This window comes from Haliotis asinina, chromosome 11, assembly GCF_037392515.1.
Source record: "Haliotis asinina isolate JCU_RB_2024 chromosome 11, JCU_Hal_asi_v2, whole genome shotgun sequence".
Lineage (NCBI taxonomy): Eukaryota > Metazoa > Mollusca > Gastropoda > Lepetellida > Haliotidae > Haliotis > Haliotis asinina.
Window position 1 is genome coordinate 12,350,280 of NC_090290.1, and position 12,731 is coordinate 12,363,010.

At 40.0% G+C, this 12,731-nt stretch overlaps 1 protein-coding gene across 1 annotated transcript in view; it reads right to left on the reverse strand.

Moving 5' to 3' along the window:
- LOC137255930 (sodium- and chloride-dependent glycine transporter 2-like) overlaps nt 1-9,964 on the reverse strand; it is a 51,753-nt gene extending 41,789 nt beyond the window's left edge. The window contains exon 1 of the mRNA XM_067793530.1: nt 9,888-9,964. The gene's annotated coding sequence lies outside the window, so the exon portion shown is untranslated. The remainder of the gene's footprint in view (nt 1-9,887) is intronic.
- Between the last annotated feature and the right edge of the window lie 2,767 nt (nt 9,965-12,731).

Sequence of the window (12,731 nt, forward strand, 5' to 3'; positions counted from 1 at the left end):
TAAAGTTGTGAATGTATTACCTACCAAATGTTAGGAACAGTCGTTGAAGAAGGTGAGAGCGTGTTTAAGGTGCTCGATGACACTGCACTGTTAACATTCGAAAGACTGTATATGTTTAGGGCTAGTCGGACAGTAGACAGACCACTCGAAAAATCACTGGAAACAGCTGTGCCGTTCACCACGTTCCAAACGTTATGTGACATTCTGCTCAAAGCTTCCCGGAGACTGTTTGACATCCCAAATAAAACATGTGGATTTGAAACATGAAATGTGCTCGTTACATATGTCACAACCTGTCCGTCGTTCACTTTATGAACTCGTTAAAATACATCACGGGGCGTGGCAAGCAAGTTTCGTCGTGTAAGCCCACTAGGTTGCAAAGCTATTTATTGAGATAATTTTTGAGGGCTTGCCAGATCTTGCCAGCAATAATCACGTGTAAGCCAGGGCTTTTCTGTAATGGAAGCTAAACCCATGTATGGTTCTTAGACGATGGTGGCTAGAAAGGCAAGGTGATTCTTTTGGAAAGTATACGATGACAGTATTGTCACGCGGAGGTAGTCTGACAAAAATCAACAGTAACATATCACGTTCAGCTCAGCTTGGCCAAGATTATAGCGTCTTCAAAGTGAGTTTGAAATGCATTATCAATAACATAGAGAGTGAGTGAGTTTAGTTTTACGCCGCACTCAGCACTATTCCAGCTATATGGCGGCGGTCTGTAAATAATCGAGTCTGGACCAGACAATCCAGAGACCAACAACATGAGCATCGATCTGCGCAATTGGGACAATTGTGTCAGCGAGCCTGACCACCCGATCCCGTTAGTCGCTTCTTACCAAAAGCATAGTCGCCTCTTTTGGCATGCATGTGTTGTTGAAGGCCTATTCTACCCCGGGACCTTCACGGGTCAATATTATAGAGGATACTAAACGGTATCCTACGTAATACCATACATATAAAACGAGGGAATGGTTTGGTATCTACAAACATTTGGTCTTAAACATTACACAAGACATATTCTAGTATTCTATACATTACTCACCTAGCATTAGCAAAATAATAACAAGCCAAATACTCTTTCCCTGTAGTGGTGTGGACAAGTAGATGAAATGTGCATTTAATGACAAAAGCATGAAACTTTAAACAATAACAGCCTGATGCATAATGAACATTTTCAAATATGGAGGCACTCGAAAGTATTTCATTTTCGCATGTTTGTTAGCACTCTGAAATATTCCTGCTCCATCCTGACCTATGGAAGCGGACTGTCACCAATTGCTTCTGGACCTGACAATGAAGTGATCGACAGTATGAGCATCGATCTAGGCATTTTGGATACAACAAAGTCAGCGAGACTGACACCCAATCCTGTCGTCGACCCCGAATCTGCGTGAGAATCTACAATTTGATATCAGCCTCCCACACACCCTTGTGTTACACACAACATAAGCCTTCACACAACATACCCATGGCAAGGTTACAATAGAATGTTTCGGTTAACATAAGGAAATCTGCCGTATTCGATGTAACACCCATTCTCAATTAATGGGCGGATTTGCCCATATCAAAAGCATAATATTGTCCCAGTGACAAAATGTGTACCTTTTTCTTATTTTAATATCAAGTATTCTAGAGTATTTTACTGTAATATCTTAATACAATTTGTGTATATATTTATATTGTCCACTTGTATTGTAACATATGTTTCAAGCTTGGCTGGTTATTATTCATGTAACAACAGCTTGTAATTAATATAGCTCACCTAGTCAACCGCCAATTCATTTAATTAGTATCGTTTCATAGTTCTCCATGCCATCGTTCAACAAAAGCATGTAGTTAGGTTTAATTGTTAAGTTAAAAGTCTAAATTATAAATAACTTAATTGAGTCTGCTGACGTAGTTTCCTTAGCTGCGAAGACCTATAAAAGTCGGGTCTGTGTGCAACCTATGTCACACTCCCAGAATAAACTGTGGAAACTACATCAGCGACTCCTCATCTTTAACTATTATTTTATTATGTTTTAAGGTTCTTATTGGTGAGAAAGAGCACTTTCTCAATATACAAGAGTTGTCAAGAAATCTTGTTTTAAATGTATTATTTTGTGCCTCAAAGTAATGCTTCGAGGTTCCAAAAATGTAGCTAAATAATCTATGTTACGGTGAAAGCGATACTGCAATACACGGATTAGTATTAATTAGAAGGCATTAACGATATAAATTCGTATTCCTTGTCGAATTAGAGTATATTCTGTTCAAAGAAACCCAAATAAGTGTTAAGTGACTATCAAAAATGAGTTGCAGTCAAAATCTTCGAAGGGCACTGATATTTTCAGCCAAACACCATGTCTGTGTAATTTCAGACTACATCGTTTTTTTTGTGTTCACTAAATACAAATGTTTGGAGACAAAACATGTTTAGATGTCGAAGCTTAAGCTATAATCCATGCAGTTATTTCATTATGAAACTTTCACATGCGTTCGTTTCTTGAATGAATACCATGAACACATAAACATTCAATCTAACGTACTTTATGTCACAATTCTGAAATAATGAATTCTAAAACAAACGTTACCATTTCAGTTCAACAGACCAAACACATCAAGATGTGGTAAATGCAACATCAATCGTTTCAAGCAACTTTGATAATATTTTCAAATCAGTGAATTCATTATGTAATTTCTCACACCCATGTTTGACACTACATAATCCTACCAAGACGCTCATTCGTACTTGACATTTTAAAGTATGACTATGGCTTTATGGATTGTTACACTCCATAGCATCGGTAAAGTTTGACTCGGAAACAAGCCAGAACTCTTTTAATTAATTGAAATATTTAACTACAAACAAACCTTACACTCTCTGCTTTTCAACAACATCCAATTTCAGCATTCTTTGAAGTTTGACTTCAGGTTCATCTACCTTGCACAAGACATCAGAATCCATCATTTTGTGCAGGCCACTGAAAAACCTCCTTTTTCCTCGCCAAAAAGGGGCGGTAGGGTGTATCAGTGTAAAAGCATTTGCGTGTCACGCCGAAGGTCTGGGTTCTATCCTTTACATTAGCATAGTGTGTGAAACTCATTTCTGGTCTGCCCACCCATGTTATTGCTAAAATATTCCAAAAAGCGGGGTAAAGCCCAACTCACTCACTTCCTCACATATCCTAAAAAGGATGTTTTCACTTCATTATCCTATCCATCTGCTTGAAACACATTTGAAATGTACGTTACCATCAGACGTATTCTCATCCTTGACCCCAAATGCTCTCTAATTATCTGAGGCACGTCAACAACACGGTACCATATGCAAGTATCAGTGACCATGGTAAGCGATTTCCAACATTCAAGTAGACTAGAAAAGAATATTTTTCGCCAAAATTGTTTTCATTTGAATTTAAGACGTAAATTGATAAATGCATTGGTCGATGTGCTTAATCCAATCGGCATACTAGTTAAACGTCAACAGCATTTCATAATATTAAAGATTATGAAAAGGATATTTTCTTTAAATGTCGAATTACTAGATGCTCTGGTGAAATATAAGGTACCAAGTGCAATGTACATTTCTGGATCAGTTTACATTATAGTTCGTCAACCACAGTTCACAGAGAGGTAATCTGACCAAGCTACAGAAGCAATGTGACCCTAGCGGAATGAATTATATGAACGAAAGGGTTTCTGTATTTCCCTTACATTCCGTTAGACACAAAAAAAAACATATTGGTATGAAGGTTTCACACATTATTTGATCATATTTTGAGCAATACTGAACGTTTAGAGTTCTGCTGCCTAAGAACACAGTGGCACTTGGTGGGTCAAAATAGAGACGTATGCAAAAATCGTATTGAGCTGGACAACGTTGGAATACAAAATCAGAATGTACTGGCATTGTACGTTTCAGTAAAGTACATTTCTTTCTGTATACAATTTCCCCATATCTGTTCCAATTCGTTATGGATTCAACACAAAATGTTGATATCGTGATGAGACCATTAATGTTATAATCATCAGGCAAGTTAAATGTGGACCTATCTTGTTTACTTTGACATTATAATAGTCACGTACATTACATGTACATCCGCATTTGACAGGCCTAGTTCAAACAGGAACAGAGCAGAAACATTAAACCTGTCAGGATCCGTCAGACCTACTTTCGCAGCTCTTTCACATGGTTACCTCAAAACCGATGTATTATACTCGCATATAAATTAAACAGTGCCCCAAAAGTATTACAAACGAAAGAAAGCAGACATAATCTTTTGCAAATTACAAACTGGCGACAGATAGTTTAAATTTGACAGTAGGGTTATTTAACTATCTGCTTAGTTTCTTTGCCAGGCAAATGAAACGTTTATCATAGCAAAATACTACGGTTTTCCCTCGTGTTATTCGTTATGAAAAATATCATACTGATTGTCCTTTAAAAAGTTTACAGTATATGCGGCGACAATCACGTACGTTTCAAAATTAACAATCGTATTCTTTCTAACAAATGAGACCGACGCGTGCTGTTTATATCTTCAGTATGGGTGGTGACTGCAAAAGGATCCACTAAAACGGGAAAACTGCAGTAGGATCCACTGAAACGGTAAAAACTGCAGAAGGATCCACTAAAACGGGAAAAAACTGCAGTAGGATCCACTAAAACGGAACAACTGCAGTGGGATCCACTAAAACGGTAAAAAACAGGAAACCACAGAGCAGGGACACAGATACGCCCTTTTATTGAGAATAAGTGGTAAGGTGATGTGTATTGCTGTGGAGTGAATTAAGAATGTCAGCGAGGGTTACCACTAATCACCTCTTAGGACAAATATGGATTCCAGAAGGCCAATTCATACTCGCATCTTCACGGGGATTTGCAGAAGGTAAATACTACTTTGCCTTTTCTCGCTATTGCTTTAGCTTTGGAAAGGCCAGAATCACTCTATTGTGATACTGCCTAGGTATACATTACACGCAAATTTTACCCAAAATAATAACTACCCACATGTTCTGGTTAATGTCTTGTGACGCCAGTGCATTTACGTTTTAAGGTTTTAGTGTGGACCGTTTGCACTTGCCCATGTTGTTACACTCCTGTCTGCAGCCATATGATCACCAGCTGATAGGACGTTGATGCGTGGTATTGTTCGTAATATTATATTTATATGGCAATGTTTTGTAGCATGAACAAGATGAAGTATTATGTGAATATCGGTTTGCTGATGATTGTAAACAACAAGTCAAGACATATTCATCAAATGTTTTGACAGTACCAGGTTTAAACTTTGAACAGTGACAGGTCCGCCAATATGTACAGCAACAGCTCACTCTTCTGATAATGGTGTAACGTACACTTAAATATGTGCCAACGTATCACGTTTGTACCTGTGCGAAAGCATCCATTTTCTGTCAGGAATGGTGTCTGGTTTTCAGACAAAATTCTCCTCGCAACTGACGCGTACATTACGGTTTCCTTTGACTCAATCAGTGTTAAAATAAGTGACACATAGTTCTGTTCTGTCCACAAACATTCCCTTGTAAACTGTGTTTTACCTTTAAGTCCCATTTTGCGCTACAATTTCCTGTTTTTAAGGCAGTATTGTTCAGAAGTACCTATCAGATGTACCTATCTTTTGTCATGGAGCTCCATACTCAAAGAACAGTCTGTTAGGATGTTTTAAATTAATCTAAGTTAACTATTGCTTCTTTTTTCATGTACCTGTAAATCTTTAATTGTGATTCCCTGTCGATATCACTGAAAACTTTAACATAATTTATACAGCCATTTGTATTAAAAACGATGTCATGATATTCAGTGATGATCATCACTGGGCCTAGGGCGTATTAATGTATTAGAGTGACTTGGACCTAGGCAGTATCACAGGTCATTATCAAGTTTTACAACTAAAATGGATAGAATTATCATTAAAACGACCGCACGTTATCAGATATGAGCGGTCCACTGTAAGTCCATTGTAACTTGATAACGCCCGCAAAATGCTTAACGGGCCATTATCAAGCCCGTTGTTAGGTGACGTCATAAGTAGCTCAGCTGTTGAAGGTCAATCACCTATGGCTCGAATGAACTTGGGTTCATTATTGACCATATATCTGGCTCACATTCGTCACATGTGCTTGTGCCATTATGCACTTTCCTGCCTGTGCCAACCATAACAATTGTACCATACATGACAACATACAGCAATGAAAATATCGACTTAAAGTCTAACGTTGTTGATGACTGAAAACAATGGCGGCTGGTAGTATGAGTAAAGGTCAAGGTCGAATGCCGTCACTCTCAATAGTGACGTCATATGTGTTGTTCTATGACGTGTCTATATTTGCAAAATGTGTCAGTGACCTCCGTCGTTTTGTTGTTGGAAGTAAATGCTTCTAAACCGATGCCGCTGTTTTTATTCTTATTGTATTAAAAATGCTATCATTTTAGCTATAATAATGGTAACCTCCTTCGTCGGGCAGTTAATGAAAGACCTCGGGCTTCTGCAAATGATAATGCCCTGAAAAATAGCGTTACCCTGATAACAGTGACTCGCTCATTTCTGATAACGTGCGGTCGTTTCAATGATAATTCTATCCATTTTTAGCTTTAATGTAGAGTGACTAGCACCCCTATACATTAACACACGCTGACCACACCCATATACATTAACATACACTGATCATACCCCTATATATCTACATACACTGTCCACATCCCTATACATCTACATACACTGACCACACCCCTATACATGAACATACACTGACAACATCCCTTTACATTATCATACACTGACAGGACAGATACATCTGTATTTTACTGACCATACTTTATATATGGACATGCACAGTCAGCATATAACAGACCCACTCTCTGGGTCGATTTAGTATAGAATCACTCACGAGCACTCGCAGTCTGTGTTGAGATAAAGCGTTTTCAAATTCCGATTGAGCAAGATTACATTGAAGGGTCATTCAAGATATCCTGTGCAGTTGTGAAACCATTTGCTTAAACTATTTTCTGTTAAAGTAGTACATGATAATGAATAACCAACCAGAATCTGTGGGAATCTGTTTTCAAAATGACGGGTGATGGGGCGGTGTAAAACTAAACTCTCTCACCTTTTCCGAAACACCAATGGCTAATTGAGAAGAGAAGCAAAGTCTACCGCCAGTTGCTTATAACAATCATCTTTGCAGCGTGGAACCCGGATGATGCAAATAAGCCCTGCCACTGTTATATACCATCCAGCTGACGGTCATGGCTTTGAGTTTCTGATGTGACATGACTGTCAAAATCCAGATCTGTCTGATTGAGTGAGTTAAATTTTAGCTCCACATCGGCAATATTTCAGTCGTTGTTCGTGATGAGAACAATTGATTGTATACGATATATTTTTACATGTGGTATAAACGACGATAAAATAGTTATTGGGGGTGAGGTCGTGAGTAATGATTGCATCGACCTTTGGTGATGAGGTTATTGGGACATACTGGAATATAAAGGGTATTTACCGTGAATCACCCCAATCATCGCGTTCCCAGACATCTGCAGTCTACCAGTCAAGGTAATTTCATGAAATACGTGTTCAATGGCAAGCTGATTCCATGCCGATTTGGTTCACGCCATGTAGAAATGTAATCTAAATGCATGAGTATGCGCTGCATATGACAGTTCGCTTAATTTGTAAAGCACGTCTTCATAAACAGGACACACGCGTGACAGTTGATGAATGCAATGTCACAGACTGTCCTGGGAGGCGAGATGATGCTGTGCTCAGTCCAGGAGGACTAGCCCAGGATGGTAGATGACTTTGTCCGTTTGCTGGGGAATGGTTAAGAGTGAGTGAGTGAGTTAACGTGTAATATTTAACGTGACCTCGGCAATATAGCAGCCATACCATGACGAGAACAGTTAACACTGAAAAGGATAACATGTATCTTATAAAATCCTGTCGATGAAGTACAGAAAAACAGCTGGAATATCACAATTTGAATTAAAACTTGTGTGGAAGGTTAAAACTAATATCGCTAAATGGACAATACAATATAAAAGCATGCCACAGATCGCTAACAACTGAAGGTAAATTACCACACTAGGGACAGACTCGCGAAGATGTGATGGCGAATACACATGAACTATACGCTGGTTATAATGCCACTGTTTGTCCAAGAGAAGCTATGGCATTATATCCAGGGTATCACTATTACCAGGCAGGACAGTTAGAGGCCCTTTGCAATCAAGAAGGTGACTGAGCTGATGTCTCCTGTAATGAACCTTGAACGATTTCATCGCCTAGGGATTGCGAGCGCCTTGTTGTAGGTGAAGGGAAGTACGTTCGAAAGCAACATGTTCTTCATTTGTCCATACCAAATAAGCATTTCAAATATTTGCATGAAGAAGGAGCTCGAGGTGTTGGTTAACAAACCATCATGTCAATGTTGGTGCAAGAGGGTATGCATATTGTTTTGCCATTTCACTGGTGTGATTTAGCTGTGAATGGACTAAAACCAAGGCCTTATCAAATCCTCTGAACTGATCTGTCACGATAACCTGTCGTTAAACCTCATAACGAAGAAATCCATCCTAAACAAGGAGTGAGCCCAGCGGACAAGCCCATTACCAAAATAGGTGCGTGTATCGAGATACAATAATTGTATGAGTTCAAGAAATGGGGTGGTTGAATATGATACGTCACGAAGTGATGGGTGAGTGAATTTATATTTAACGTCACATCTGCAATATGTCAACATGTTTGATATTAAAATGAAATATGTATACATTGTAAAAGCCAGTCATCAGAGGACAGTACAACAACTAGAATATCACAGTTACAGTTAAGACTAAACTGGAAAGTTAAAACTAGTAGCAGTAGTTGGACAAAACAATATAAAATACGGGCTGTACATCACCAACGACTGAAGGTAGACCACCATACAATGGGCCATGGGGACTTGCAGTGCAGAAGTGATGGGGCTAGTAAGGTGTAAATAAATTCGATCGCCCAGGGAAAGCCTTGGTTCGATTCCAAACAATGTACAGACCCGCATTCTGCAACGACTTTGCCATTGCCAAAAGCTCGGTAACACCATACTCATTCGTCATGTCACACTTTGATTTACCTTTTTTATGAAAAATCGGATCAAACAAGTCCACATACAGTCTCTTTCCATTTAAAGCTTTGTCACTTGCAAATGGTAGATTAAATCCTGTTCTTGTCGATTGAAACGACCCCAATGACCATTCAGAAACGTCTACTTTCAAAACTGAACGTCTATCCAGATACAAGTGAAATCTACGCCTGTCCGAGCCTTCTGCTACTCCAAACCTATCCAAACACAAGTGACATCAACGCCTGTCCGAGCCTTCTGCTACACAAAACTCAAACTGTCTCTCTGTCTCTGTGTGATTTTGTTTGATTTATGGAAATAAAAATCCTGATTTCTGAGTGGGGTTGAGGGGGACATTTTGGCCGACCATGCCTTGAAAGCAAAAACGGATCCTCTGGTTTTAAGAAACAAGAATGTGAAAAAACATTGGACGTAACCTAAAGCTGAGAAAAAAAAATGATGACAATTGTCGGATTGAGCAGTTAGAAATCGATGTTGAAACATTTGTTTAAATTTTGAAAACACCTGAAGATCAGTCGTCCATGCTGTCGCAAATAATACTAAGGGGCAAAACTCTTCAAGGTAAATGAAGGTTCATCGGAGCGTATACCCTGCAGATTTTGAGGACGGCACTGCTGCTGTTTGAAATCCTGGGGCAGGTATTGTATCCTATGCAAAAAGATGGGTGACAGTATTACGAATTATATACTATAGATCTGAAAAGTGATTACCCCGATTACAGTGTCAGTGACACACATTTCCACAGGTAAGAATGATCTACTTACCCGTATATGTAACTGCGCCACCCGTGTACAACGCTGAAGTCACCACTCAGATGAGTAACAGTTTCATGAATTATGAGAATGGGTGGCGTTCTATCAGGAGAATAAGCGATATGTAGGTGTCACTGGCGTGAAATGGACAGCTTGAGGTGTCGATCAAAGAATAATCGGTAGCCGTGGGAGAGTCAGACTATAAAACACTTCCGTCCTGCAACAGACACGTTTAGGTGCAGTTCAGTGTCGAAAAGCAAGTCATGAACACAGCTACGATATACTGTGCTCTGATTACATGAAACGGTCCAATGCTCACGCAGATAATATAATATTCACGCTTGCTCTCGAATTGTTTTGATGCTGTTCGCCAAGTCCAGACTGAACGTGTAAGCAGGCCTGTCGTCACAAGCTGACTGTCTTACTGTCATACATCATTCACATGATATTCCAAAAATATAACGTGCATATGGCTAGATAAAACGACTGGGGCTTAGGCTGTAGAACTGCCTAGTGACACTGGACAAAGCTGTAGAGTGACCTGGGCCCTGGATGTATCATTGCAGAGTGACTTGACAGCCTTGACAGTATCACCGTAGAGTGAGTTAGGCCCTGGATGTATCACTGTAGAGTGACTTGGACGTTAGATGTATCATTGACAGCCTTGACAGTATCACTGTAGAGTGAGTGGGGCCTAGGATGTATCATTGCAGAGTGACTTGACAGCCTTGACAGCATCACTGTAGAGTGACTTGGACGTTGGATGTATCATTGCAGAGTGACTTGACAGCCTTGACAGTATCACTGTAGAGTGACTTGGACGTTGGATGTATCATTGCAGAGTGACTTGACAGCCTCGACAGTATCACCGTAGAGTGAGTTGGGCCTAGGATGTATCATTGCAGAGTGACCTGGGCCCTGGATGTATCATTGCAGAGTGACTTGACAGCCTCGACAGTATCACCGTAGAGTGAGTTGGGCCTAGGATGTATCATTGCAGAGTGACTTCGACCTTGACAGTATCACCGTAGAGTGAGTTGGGCCTTGACAGTATCACCGTAGAGTGAGTTGGGCCTTGACAGTATCACCGTAGAGTGAGTTGGGACAACGCTAGATCACTCGGGGATGACATAGGCCGACGTTATGTCATTTCCTAGTGTACGTTAGACGGGAAAACGATGACTTTAACGCCTTCAGAAACGTTATATGTAGCGGGGCAGAATCGGTCTCATAAATTTCATAAACTGCTTTGAAAATACATCACATCACTTGGTTACTGCTGTATCCTCTACTGTTTAGTTTCCGTCTACGGTTCTTTTAAACGTTCGTGTGACCTTCGACCCGTGAAGGTCCCGGGATAAAATAGGCCTTTAGCAACCCATGCTTGCCATGAAAGGCGACTATGCTTGTCGTAAGAAGCGACTAACGGGATCGGGAGGTCAGACTCGCTGACTTGGTTGACACATGTCATCGGTTCCCAAATGCGCTGATCGATGCTCTTGTTGTTGATCACTGTATTGTGTGGTCCAGACTCAATTATTTACAGACCTCCGCCATACAGCTGGAATATTCCTGAGTGCGGCGTAAAACTGTGTACACTCACTCACTCACTCATGTGACCGTCTTACTCTAAGATGACACCTTATTGCCGACTCACAGTGCTATCTGTAGACAGAAGGTTTTGGTGACCTGAACACATAAGCATACGCAAAATACAGGCATTTCTCCTCGCGATGGAAGCCGGGGTTAATTACATTAAGTTTAACTCATTCATGAGTGAAATATACAATCAGGGTATACACACAAGAAGAAAAGCCAGGTATTTCACACTCGTGGTGGAAATTAATTACATTAATCTAACCCATTCATATGGGTAATATACATTCTAGAAATATATTACGCTTGAATGTCCCTTTTGAAACTGACATCATTTACATGCAGCGTGCATCGTGAACATTGTATTGAGACGGAGAATAATAAATAAGCTAAAACACACCAGTTTGATGGGTGAGCTGGCTGAAGCGCCACTTTAGTGATCCAGCGAGGTTGCGGTGTGATCCAGCCCACCTGTGACCGAGTGCAAAAACCTTGGAGTGAGCTTTGTGTGCAGACTCTTTATGTCTCACTCATTATGGCTAGTTTGGCGTATTCCACGTGGTACGATAACAAATCGTATTTGAAGCGTTATGCAATTGTAACTATTCAGTGATCATCACGTGATACCCAGCTCCTTTTAACAAATAACACTGTTTGTATAACTGTATTTCATTTCTCACAAATACAGGTCAATATAAACTGTCCACACCCGTGGAGTTTTCCGATTTCTAATCCACCTGTCATATAATGTAAACCTCCGGTACAAGCCTACACTGAGGGGTCATCATACAAAATTGCCTGTCCATCACTTCCAAAACCATCTATCTAAAACTGCTTCTATAAGAGAAGAACGTGATTACATTGTATTAATAACGAACCAGGTTATTCTTGTTGAGGGAGCGATCTATAGCCTGTTTTATATTGTATTGTCCACATAGTGATATTAGTTTTAACTTTCCTCGCTAGTTTTAATTATAATTGTGATATTCTAGTTGTTCTACTGTCCTTCGTCGACATGTTTTAGGGTAGACATATATTTCATTTCAGTATTAAATGTTCTCGTCACGATGTGACTGAGATATTGCCCATGTGGCGTTGAATATTAACGCACTCACTCACTCACTTGTTGAGGGACTGGTTTCCTATAAAGGGCGGTCGAATTGGTTTGTGGATAAAGCATTCGTTCGTCACGCTGAATACCCGGGTTCGATTCCACACATGGCTGCAGTGTGTGACGTCCATTCATAGTGATTGCTGGAA